Source organism: Hylobates moloch, unplaced genomic scaffold (genome assembly GCF_009828535.3).
Source record: "Hylobates moloch isolate HMO894 unplaced genomic scaffold, HMol_V3 SCAFFOLD_8, whole genome shotgun sequence".
In the NCBI taxonomy this organism is placed as follows: domain Eukaryota; kingdom Metazoa; phylum Chordata; class Mammalia; order Primates; family Hylobatidae; genus Hylobates; species Hylobates moloch.
In genome coordinates, this window is record NW_026652283.1 from 58870900 (window position 1) to 58883585 (window position 12686).

General features: G+C 40.1%; 1 protein-coding gene and 1 long non-coding RNA gene across 11 annotated transcripts in view; one reads left to right on the forward strand and one right to left on the reverse strand.

Moving 5' to 3' along the window:
• The window catches only part of LOC131384092 (uncharacterized), a 61369-nt gene that overhangs the window by 40369 nt on the left and 8314 nt on the right, over positions 1 to 12686 (forward strand). The window contains exons 4-5 of the long non-coding RNA XR_009214609.1: positions 1167 to 1193; positions 9512 to 9582. This is a non-coding gene — a long non-coding RNA (uncharacterized LOC131384092). The remainder of the gene's footprint in view (positions 1 to 1166; positions 1194 to 9511; positions 9583 to 12686) is intronic.
• Positions 1 to 12686, reverse strand: part of LOC116473208 (rab GTPase-activating protein 1-like) — a 293936-nt gene that overhangs the window by 30861 nt on the left and 250389 nt on the right. Inside the window, exon 1 of one of the 10 annotated variants that reach the window (XM_058443077.1) lies at positions 548 to 566. The exons of the other annotated variants lie outside the window; for them this stretch is intronic. The gene's annotated coding sequence lies outside the window, so the exon portion shown is untranslated. Of the gene's footprint in view, positions 1 to 547; positions 567 to 12686 lie in introns of those variants that run through there. 10 annotated transcript variants of the gene reach the window in all.

The following is a 12686-nucleotide window of genomic DNA, read 5'->3' on the forward strand; positions in this document are numbered from 1 at the left end:
CTCCATCTCCAGAGACCTCTAACAAGTATACTGTGACCAACTAGAGTGCAATAGAAAGGAAAGCACCACCTGCCAACTGTGTAGCCTCACAGATCATTAGATAAACAAGGGAAATATACACAATCATGTGTTAACAAAATGACGACATTATTTTTCTTGGCTTTGATAGCAGTCTCAATTTCTTTTAGTTTTATTTTCTCTATATATATTAATCATACACTGAGAAAACCAAAAATAGACTCTGAAAAAGTAGTTGCAAATCACTAGCACTAAAATAGCCCTGGAGCTATAGAAAAAGGGGAAGCTTCAGGGTTTTAAGCAGTAACAAGGTGTCTCCAATGTTTCCCTAGGAGCAGATACAAGGGCCAAGGGGAGCAGCTAAAGGTATTGTGAGGAGACAGCCTACTCCAGGAGCCATTTTCCCACCAGATTGGAAGTATTTCAGTATTTTTACAGCAGGAATACCATACCACTGGACACCAGGCTGAGTATTAATTAGTCCCATGTGGAAGTATTTTCTACATGGTTCTAAAATGGATCCACTCACCGGTGACTGAATTACTTACTGGAAGCTTGTGCCTAGAGAATTCTGAAACTATAGTTTTAAACTTCAAACTATTATCAATATTTTTTTTACATGTAAGAGAAAAAAAGTCCTTTTAAAGGGATATTTTTACATGTCCTTTTAAAAGTCACTTTTGCTACTTATATTAAGAGGTTCATTTCAAAGTGAAATATTAAAAAAAAAAGGCAATAACACTCTCAATAAGCTAATCCTTTCCCATCTGGCTGAGATTCTAGGATATTTGGCTTCATCTTGTTCAGGGAAACAGAGCAGGTTCCCAGAACAATATGTTGCTAGGAAACCTTCCAAGTTTATTTATCTTGTGTGTGGGGTGATACTGAGCATCCACCTGTGTGATTGGCACAACGTAAAGAGGGGAAAAGGGTGGAGGAGGAAGAGACAGGGGAGCTGATATGAAACTCTTGTTATTTATGAGGTAATCAAAGAAAATAGATTTTTCAGTTTTTAAACCACATTTCAGGACAAACTTGATTTTATTTTAGGGAATACTGAATGGGATACAGACGCTTGAAATTTTTCTTTCTGGAGAAAGAAATTTAAAAACCTCTTAGGTAATTAACATTTATTGTTCCCCTTTCAGGAGGACCATCCCCACGGATGATCAAAGGTCAGTTCCTGGTCAACATAAGTAAACAAGCTTGTTTAAGATAAATTTCCCTACACTCCCTTGTACCTACTCCTTGCCCAATGCCTCAGGGTTATAGAATAGCTGCCTTCAGCTATTCTCCCCCGGGGCTCTGCAGAACCTTCTGACCTTTCAGAAGGTTTGTGTCCTTTCCCTATAGTTTTTCCCCACCACTCTGACCGATATCCCCGTGTCCGCTCATATTTTCTATTACGTTTCATTGTATTCCACAGTGATTTCGCAGACCCTCTAAAATGATTTCATAACCAGCAGTTTGAAGGACACTGCACGAAATGAAATGGGCTTTTTCATTTATTCCCCTGATGATAATACTCAGAGCGTTATAATTCTAAATCACTGGAGAAGCTTTATTAACTCTACTTATTATCAATACCCTCACCTGTCATTACAGATGAGAGTGGGTCCTTGTCAGCTGTTATCAGGAAATACAAAGAATAGAGCTTAATGAATTTAAGGCAAAGGGGAATGGTAGGGGAATGGCGAGGGAGTGTTAAACAGTGACCTTCAATAACAGTAAAAGACAGAGCACAATAATTACTTATTTGCCTTACTCAATATTAGTCATGCTGGCCACAGATGGAGATATGGGAGGGGAAGACTGAAAAGAATATACCCAACTTTCTTCATTCTCCATGTTTTCTCTCTTCTTCTCATTTAAGGTGTTTATTTCATATTTGTATATATGACTCTTGCAGATTGAATATATATTAATTGTGTTGTATATCAATAATTATCGGAAGAATTTGCCTTAATAATCTTCATCTCACTAATCATATCAACCAGTGATATCATCCTATTTTGTATTCTTACTTTCATATCTTATTTTGAATACTTACTAATATTTGAATTTCACATGCATTAGTTTTTCGTTTTTTTTTTTTTTTTTTTTTTTTTTTTGCACGCCACCATGCCTAGCTAATTTTTGTATTTTATTTGAGATGGAGTTTCCCCATGTTGGCCAGGCTGCTCTTGAACTCCTAACCTCAAGTGATCTGCCCTCCTCAGCCTCCCAAAGTGAGTTATTTCTAATAAAACTTATTTTGGCCAGGTGTGGTGGCTCATGCCTATAATCCCAGCCCTGTGGGAAGTCAAGGTGGGTGGATCACTTGAGTTCAGGAGTTCAAGACCAGCCTGGACAAAATGGTGAAACCCTGTGTTTACAAAAAATACAAAAATTAGCTGAGCATCGTGGCACATGCCTGTAGTCCCAGCTACTTGGGTGGCTGAGGTGGGAGGATCACCTGAGCCTGGGAGGCTGGGTTGCAATGAGGTAAAATCATGCCACTGCACTCCAGCCTAGGTGACAGAGTGAGACCCTGTCTCAAAACAAAACAAACAAATAAAAACATATTTATTTGCTTACATATAAGATTTGGTTAAGTTTCCTGATTATCAAACTCAATCTTTTTTTTTAAGAGAGAGGATCTTGTTCTGTTGCTCAGGCTGGAGTGCAGTGGCGCAATCACAGCATACTGCAGCCCCGAATTCCTGGACTCAGGTGATCCTCCCACCTTAGCTTCCTGAGTAGCTGGGACTATAGGGGCACACCACCATGCCTAGCTTTTTTTTTTTTTTTTCGGTAGAGCCAGGGTCTCACTGTGTTGCCCAGGCTGGTCTCAAAATCTAAGGCTCAAGCAATCTTCCCACCTCAGCCTCCCAAAGTGCTGGGATTACAAGTGTGAGCCACCATGCCTGACCCAAACAAGATCTTTGTACATTTAGGAGTTCAAGGGCTTTGTATATTTAGGAGTGCTTTTCAACACCACAGATCTTAAACTTCGGATCATAATTAACGGAATAACAGAACTCTTAAATAACAAATTTGAAACTCACTGTAGTAACTTGAAAAGAACTTACACACAGAAAAGAGAGAAATAACAGAATACACATGTAAAGATTTTTCAAGTTGGTCTATGCTCTGTAACATATATGGCATGATCTTTGGCATATCCTGACTTTATGAAATAGTATATTAATTTTGTGAAAAGTTGGTTTTGCATTTAAGTAGAGAAAAGAACCTGGGCACTACCAGTGTTTCTCAAGGTAAGATATTATTGGCATTTTGGGTGGAATAATTTTTGGTGTAGACTCCGCTCTCCCTTTCTGAGCCCATGGCGTCCCTGGGCCCATTTATGATTTCACCTATTAAATGTCAGTAGCGGCTGCCTGTCACTGTGACAAACAGGATGCCTACAAACCTTTCTAAACCAGGTGTGGGTGTTGGGGGCTGGTAGGTTTGAGGGGTACATGCTTGAGAAGATGTGGGATTCATACTAAAAGCCTCTGAGCTAAACTATCAATAAAGACAAGAGGAGAGGCCTGGACCAGTGTGCAAGGTTTTTAGCACTGCACTGATGTATTCAGATGTCCACTTCCCTCTGCTTTGTTATTGGTTAGCAGTAATTGGCACTAAGTATGGAATTCTTTCATGTCAAAAAATTTCCTAACAGTTTTAAGCCTATAATTTAGAAAAATCTATATTTAATCCTGCCAGCAACTCCATGAGGGAAGTATTATTTGGATTTTACAAATAAGTTGAGGATAGGTAACTTGCCCAAGATCATACAGCTGGTAAATAGTCAGAAATGAAATCCAGTTGGCCTCCAGAGCCTGCCCTCTTTAGTTAAACTTTGCTCTACTGCCTGGGACCAGATGATTAAAGTAAAGCTGTTCAAGAAGCTGCCAGTCTAGACATAGTGCCAAATATGTGTCTAGTTATCATCTAGTTTCATAAGCGCAATAACAGATATTTATAAAAGGTACAAAGATGATCAAGAAGAAATTTGTGGGACAGAGGGTTGGAGAGGGAGAAGCACCTCAGTGAGGAGGATTTTCATGATGACTGGTTTATGCAAGCTTCCTTGCCCAGTTAAAACACAGAGCATTTCTCCTGTGCTCAGTTTTAACATTGGGCCAGTCACTTCTAAGAGCTATCATTCAAGGTTTGATGAATCTGCTTCTGTAATTCAGAAATGAAAGATACAAAAATATTAATTTATGGATGCAAATACTGGTAAAGTACATCACTGTGTTTTTCTTTTTTAAAGGCTGATATGACCCAAGTTAACATTTTCTGAAGTGAAGATTCCTGGTGCTCAGTTCAGGTGACTAGAAAATTAATAGGCCAAAAGTACTAGCCATTATGTGCTACTCTTGCTCACTTCAGACAATTTCTTAGGATGAATATAAATTATCTCATTTAATATATTAATCAATGGGCAGAGAAAAAATAGATATGTAATATAGTATCACTTTCCTTGGAAATTTGGGGGTTGCTGAGAGTTTCCAAGTCAGAGTCACAGTTATTTTTGCAAGGACTTATCAAGAGATCTGGACATAAAGTGGATCAGTGGCAACCAAAATTCTAACAGTCAGTTTGCAGTAGTATAATGGACTCGAGAAGAAACAGATGAAAAGGAATCAGGAGAAGGCATCCATCAAGAGGAGGGACACGTCCTATAGGCTTCACTTAATCCTCTTCATAGTGGTCAGCAAAAGAAGTCACTTTGACTCCTTTTAAGCTTTTAGCACTAGGAGGAGAGGGAACATATTAAACAATGATATTTTGCCCCATGTGTCTTGAGTGCAGGAGGAAAACCTTCAGAGAATGTAAGAGCTTGTAAATAATTATTAGTTGTATTCTAATACTTAAGGAACATAATGGTTTAAGGGGTGGGGATAAAGGACATACTTATCTCTTGCAACTCTAATTTCCAAGGCTTATTATAGACATCAAATTCCCAGGCATTCCCCTCCTGAATTCATACTAACATACAATCCATGGTGCTGTACTTGTTTTAATCTCATCTGACATGTCTAGCTTTCCCAATTACTCAAGCCTAGTGGTGTGCACACTTGTGACATGTACCTGGACCTTTATTCATGAATAATTATATGACATGAGCCACTTTCCAATGTTTGTGGCTTACTCCAGAATGTAGCATACTCATCAAAGTATCTTTGAGAGCTTCTGAAATACTGATTTGTACTTTATTTGCCACATTCTAGTATAAGCTGTGGTCTCAATGCTGTAGCAATTTTGGGAGACTTGCATTTTATAGAATCTGCTTACCTGTTCATTTTTAATTCCTCATCTTCAGTCCTGTAAGTCTAATCTTGTATAATATTTTTTGGAACTCCTTGGCACTTCTGCTTTAGGTATTTCCTATCAATAAATAATATCTGGAGGTAGAGGAATTTCTGTACTATGTGTTGACAACTCCTAAATTTATAGTTTTCAGCCCAGAACTTCTACTAAGCTTAGCCTGCATATCCAACTGTGAACTTCCTATCATCATTTGGATGGTTAACATTCAAGACATTTAAACCTGGACTAATACCCCACCTTCTACCCCCAATTTGTTCTTCTCCCACGGTTCATCTTCTATCCAGAAGCTCAAGCCAGAAACCCACAAGTCACCATTTTCTGCTCCCCCAACCAATGCTCAGGCAATCCATCACTAGATTCTATACTGTATGCCTCCAAAATATCTATCTTGTTTTTCTTTTGAACTTCACTGGCAATGCCCAATTCAAGCCATGATCACCTTTCATCAGAACTAGTGCCATAAATTCCAAAGTGGACTCCCCATGATCATAGTTGCTGTACTAAATCTTTTTGCCATTTGGGCAGCCAAAGTAATTTTTTCCAGGATGCAAATCTCACATCATTTCCCTTCCTAACATTTTCCAATTGCTTCCTATTGCACTTAGGATAGAGAAATACTTGGCTCTGCTGGTCCTATAGATTCTAGTCTCTATCTACCTCCCCTTCACTCTCTTTGCCTATATTTTGCAAAAATGTGGTTTGTCCATCCCAGGAAGTACATAAAACTATCCAAATAGGCCGGGCGCGGTGGCTCACGCTTGTAATCCCAGCACTTTGGGAGGCCGAGGCGGGCGGATCACGAGGTCAGGAGATCGAGACCACGGTGAAACCCCGTCTCTACTAAAAATACAAAAAAATTAGCCGGGCGTAGTGGCGGGCGCCTGTAGTCCCAGCTACTCGGAGAGGCTGAGGCAGGAGAATGGCGTGAACCCGGGAGGTGGAGCTTGCAGTGAGCCGAGATCGCGCCACTGCACTCCAGCCTGGGCGACAGAGCGAGACTCCGTCTCAAAAAAAAAAAAAAAAACTATCCAAATAGGTACAGAAAGCAAAAGGTGATTATTAGAATTTCATGTTCTGTTTTTAGAACATGAAAATAGTCAGGAAGGACTATTTTTATTTCATCTTTTAAAAAATATTTGTGCTTATTGTAGTACAGGTAGCTAATTTATTTAAAAACGAATATACATATATTGGTGGTATGGGCTCATATGACTTTCATTCACAAGGATCACAATCAAGAGTTTAAAGACAACCAGTCTCTGCTCCAGCCACACAGGACTTCTTTTAGTACCTTTACTACATCATGCCCTCCCCTGCCTCAGGCTTCTGCTGGGATGGATCTAGCACATTCACCCTAAAATTCTGATTCAGAAGATCTGAGGTATGATCAGGCACCTCTATCTTTTTTTTTTAATCTTAATGTTAATATTTGTGGATACATAGTAATTTAATATATATATGGGGTACAAGAGATAGTTTGAAACTGGCATGTAATGTGTAATAATCAAATTAGGCAAAATGGGGTAGCGATCCCCTCAAGCATTTATCCTTTGTGTTATAAAGAATCCAGTCACACTCTTTTTTTTTTTTTTTTTTTTTTTTGAGGCAGGGTCTTGCTCTGTGGCCTCGGCTGAAGTGCAGTGCCACTCACTGTAGCCTCGACCTCCTGGACTCAAGTGATCTTCCCACCTCTTAGCCTGTAGCTGGGACTACAAGCACCTGCCACTATACCTGGCTAATTTTTTTGTATTTTTTGTAAAGACAGGGTCTCGCTATGTCGACCAGGCTGGTCTTGAAACCCTGGGCTCAAGTGATCTGACCTCCTCAGCCTCCCAAAGTGCTGGGATCACAGATGTGAGCCACTGCACCCAGCCCAATTATACTCTTTTAGTTATTTTTAAATGTACAATTAATTATTATTGACTATCGTCATCCTGCTGCGCTATCATACATGAGGTCTTATTCATTCTTTCTCATTTTTTTTTGTTCAAGTACCTTTATCTTTACAAAGCTACTCAGGCAATTTTGATATACTGCCCATCTGAAAACTACTGAACTAAACATTAAGCACTAGAAAGGGAGAAGAGACAGGCTAGAGAAGCTTTTATGAATTGGCCTGAGAACACAACCACCACTTCCTAAGGGAATATCCATTCTGAGTTTCAAACAACCAATTTATGAATAAATTTTAGGAGAGAAGAAATTTGTAAGATCAGGAAGGACTATTTTACTGTCCCAAAATATTTCAAGAATCTATGTATATAAGCAGCTTGGTTATAAGAATAAAATCAAGTTTTAAAGAAGAGAAAAACCATATTCTTCAAGCACAATTATTTGAGCAGCAGTTTCTCTTTGATACTTTATTTGGGGTGGTTTAGAAATTAAACAGGCTAGCTGGGTGCGGTGGCTTACACCTGTAATCCCAACACTTTGGGAAGCCGAGGCAAGTAGATCACCTGAGGTCGGGAGTTTGAGACCATCCTGGCCAACATGGTGGAACCCCATCTCTACTAAAAATACAAAAAAATTAGCCAGGCATAGTGGCTCATGCCTATAATCCCAGCTACTCAGGAGGCTGAGGCAGGAGAATCGCTTGAACCCAGGAGGCTGAGGCTGCAGTGAGCCAAGATCGCGCCATTGTACTCCAGCCAGGGTGACAAGAGCGAAACTCCATCTCAACAAAAAAACGAAAGAAAGAAAGAAATTAAACAGGCTTGGCTGGGCGCGATAGCTCACGCCTGTAATCCCATAATCCCAGCACTTTGGGAGGCTGAGGCAGGTGGATCACCTGAGGTCAGGAGTTTGAGAGTTTGAGACCAGCCTGATCAACATGGTCAAACCCCTTCTCTACTAAAAATACAAAAATTAGCTCAGCGAAACTGTCTGAAAAAAAAAAAAAAGAAAGAAATTAAACAGGCTTGCATTTGAAAACTTTCTCTGCCAAATACTAGCTATATAATTTTATGAGCAATTTACTTAAACCTCTTACTCAGAACTTGAATTGTTTATGTTTTGTAATAGGGTAACACAAGCAACTACCATGACCATCTCCTTTAATTGAACACAAAATGCATGCCGCAGCACTGGCCTGAGCACATATAAATATAAATATATATATCTATATATATATATATATATATATATATATATATTTTTTTGAGATGGAGTCTCGCTCTTTTGCCCAGGCTAGAGTGAAGTGGCGTGATCTTGGCTCACTGCAACCTCTGCCCCCTGGGTTCAAGCAATTCTCCTGCCTCAGCCTCCTGAGTAACTGGGATTACAGGTGCCTGCCACCACACTCGGCTAATTTTTGTATTTTTAGTAGAGACGGGGTTTTACCATGTTGGCTAGGCTGGTCTCAAACTCCTAACCTCAGGTGATCCACCTGCCTCGGCCTCTCAAAGTGCTAGGATGACAGGCGTGAGCCACAGCGCCCAGCCATCATTTAGCATTTTTTGTATTTCTTAAGCCTCACAAAGAAACTGGGTGTTACTATATCCATTTTATAAATTGAGTAAACCAAGAAAGACTAAGTAACACACATAGGCTCCATAATAATGACAGACCCTACAGGCTTTTGTTTTAAGAGATTGGGTCTCACTATGTTGCCAGGCTGGCTATGAACTCCTGGGCTCAAGGAGTCCTCCTGACTCAACCTCCCAAGTAGCTGGGACTACAGGCACATGTCCCTGCACCCAGCTACCCAAAAGGTCTTTTTGACACCAAAGTTAAAGCCTTAATCATACACTATGTTACTTGACTATCATCTACATTGCCTGTCATCTAGCCAACATGCATGGCTCTCAAACCTAGGACCTTTGATAAGCCTCATCAGTAGCCTGCAGCAGTTAACTAAGCTAATCAACTCAAGGATGGAGGTGCTGTTAATGCATAACTGAGAGGTAATGAACCTAAGATATCTGCCACATTACCAGGCATAACGTAGGAGATTAAAAAAAAAAAAAGAAAAAGAAAAAGAATACCTTTACTTTGATCTTTCTGAGCAAGCTAGAAAAAAAAAAAAAAAAAAAGAGAGAGAGAGAGAGAGATGGCCAAATAGACTCTGGGGTGGTTGAATCAGGAATTTAACTCTGGGAGAAGCCTGCTTAAAATTCCACAAAGTCTTAAGAGGGGGCAGACTGAAAATAATACATTTTTCCTCCTCTCACAGCCTTCTGAAAAAAAAGCATTGAGAGCATAAACCACTCAGAAGATTTACAGCTTAAAGCAGATCACCTTAAGGTACTGGAATCAGTCAGTGCTTAGAGGGAACATTTTTTGAGGTCTACATCTTCACTGAGTGCCCTTCTTCTCTATTTCCTATACTTCCTTGTTTCTTTCTGTTCCCACTGTGTCCCATATGGATTTGTACAAATAATGCTGGGTTCTTTTCTTCACCCACATGCAACAGTTGCTGCTGGATCATAACCATTCCTTCTATTGGTTTTAAAATCTGTTTTTCTCCGATTCCTTACACTTGAAGGAGAAAAAAAAGGACATTTAGCCTGTTTTTCTTTTAAGCAATAAAAATTCTTCTCTCACTGTATTGATTATTCTCAACGTGGGGCTAAATTATGGAAATTCTGATTCTTTTCCTCTTTGCAAAAATTAAGCAGTAATATCAAGTTAGTATACCATGTTGGATTTTTTTATTTCTTTTGGGGGAGGTGCTGAAAACCCATTGTAAATCTCAAGTAGAAATCCATTTGTAAATAAGTTTTTGGTTAGAAATTTATCACTTAAAAATTTTAGTACAGTATTTGGAGAGTAATGGAATGACTACCAAGCACTAAAAATTGAGACAGTAAGATGGCATGCATTAAATCTGGTTACATGTTGAATTGTATTGGTCTGATTCCAGGGAGTAGAATAACCAGATATAGTTCCAAAATTGGACCACAGAAAGCTGATACAGCTATGCATTCAGAGTGAGTTAATTAAGCTTATTTAAACACAGACAATAAGAGAGGAGAGAAAGAATGATGGGAAAACCAAGTAGGACACTGTTCTCTATTATTATCATCAAGTGTTAACTTCATTATAATCGTACTGGCTTTTCCACCATTAAATGCTAAGAAACCTGAAGCATTACTTTTATGTCAGTTGTCGCTGGCAATTAGATCAAAAGTAAATACATATCGCTTGCTAAAAATACAAGAGGCAGAAGGCTGTAGACATTTATGCTCTAAGAAATTTAATTTGAAACTAATGTATAAGACAACCTGAGTAAATCTGACTTTAGAGAGATTCAACTTTACTATACCAGATTATATGAGAAGGACAAACAGTGGAAAAGAAAAATGGAGAATTTTACTGTATTCATCCATCTATAAAGACAGTAAGTAAAACTGGTCAAAAGTCATCACTAGCAATATTAAATTGCATGAAGATTGCACTGACTTTTTTTTTTTTTTTTTTAATTTTTTGAGACAGGGTCTGACTCTGTTGCTCAGGCTGGAGTGCAGTGGTACAATCACAGCTCACTTCAGCCTTGACTTTCCAGGCTCAAGAAATCCTCTCACCTCAGCCTCCTGAGTAGTTGGGACCACAGGTGTAAGTCACCACGCCTGGCTAATTTCTTTGTAGAAGTGGGGTTTCAATGTGTTGCCCCAGCTGGTCTTGAACTCCTGGGCTCAAGTGATCTGTACACCTTGGCCTTCCAAAGTGCTGGGATTACAGGTGTAAGCCACTACACCTGGCCTTGCATTGCCATTTTTATACATCAACTTCTTAGCTTGGGAAGATAAGCTTATCCATACAACTTTGCTTTTGTTTTTTTGGTTTTTTTTTGAGACAGAGTCTTGTTCTGTTGCCCAGGCTGGAGTGCAGTGGAGTGATCTTGGCTCACTGCAAGCTCCACCTCCTGGGTTCAAGCGATTCTCCTGCCTCAGCCTCCCGAGTAGCTGGGATTACAGGTGCACACCACCATGCCTGGCTAATTTTTTTATACTTTTAGTATAGAAAGGGTTTCGCCATGTTGGCCAGGCTGGTCTTGAACTCTTGACCCCAAGTGATCCGCCCACCTAAGGCTTCCATAGTGCTGGGATTACAGGCGTGAGCCATTGCATCTGGCCACAACTTGGCATTTCTAAAAATGATTTATTCATTCACTCACTCAACAAGTATTTATTTACCATTTACTATGTAGCAGGCAAAGCCGTCCTGGAACAAAGGCACAGTCTATCACCTGGAGGAGTTTACAGTCTGGTGGGGAGAAAGTCTTTTTTTTTGAGACGGAGTCTCGCACTGTCGCCCTGGCTGGAATGCAATGGCGTGATCTCGGCTCACTGCAACCTCCACCTCCTGGGTTCAAGGGATTCTCCTGTCTCAGCCTCCTGAGCAGCTGGGATTACAGGTGCCCGCCACCACATCTGACTAATTTTGTATTTTTAGTAGAGACCGTGTTTCACCATGTTGGCCAGGCTGGTCTCGAACTCCTGACCTCGTGATCCGCCTACCTCAGCCTCCCAAAGTGCTGGGATTATAGGCATGAGCCACCGCACCCAGCCTGGGAGAAAGTCTTAAAAGAAATAATCACAGTATAAATAAATACCGTATTTACAAAGTAAGTTAAGTGCTCTGAGGGAGAAGAAAAGGTGGAGGGATACTAATACATGGCTCTAATTTTTATTGCTTCTCTGAGGAATGACAATGAAGCTGAGCCTTGAAGAGTAGGTTAGCCAGTGAGGATTAGGGAGAAGGGGTGTTCCAGGCACAGGGAACAATGAGCACAGGATGACCAAGAGCAAGACCGGGTACATAATTTGCAGGCTCAGTGCAAGATAAAAATTGAACACAAAAACTAAGAATTTCAAGCTAGTGATAGAGCATTCAACCAAGTATGAGGACCTATGTGACTGCACAGGTCACACACACATTAAGCCAGTTTTGGAAAAGGATGCATGTTTAAGGGACTTAAGGCCAGTTGCTGGAGCACAGTGAGGGGAGGGATTGCTAGCTGAAGAGTATGAGAGGTACACAGGAACCAGTCCAGGGTGCAGGGCCTCCAGGGACCAACCTCACAGAGGTTCATAGTTTCCCCAGATAGTTAGCAAAGAGCTATTGTGTAAGCAAGGCTGTTACATAATCATTCTGTTGGGTGCTGAGAGGAAGACAAAGAAGATAGTTTCTGCTTTTAAGGAGCTTACAAATAATTATATAATTTAGGGTAGAATGTGATAGGTTCCACAAGAAAGGTATAAGCACCAATATATGGGGGCTTCAAGGCATTAGGATTACTCAGTTGGAAGTGGAGAAATGCAAAGCACACAGACAGAAGGACTGCACGCTGACTGAAATTAGCATACTTCTGCCTTTGGAGCTATGATTTAACCATATCACTGCAG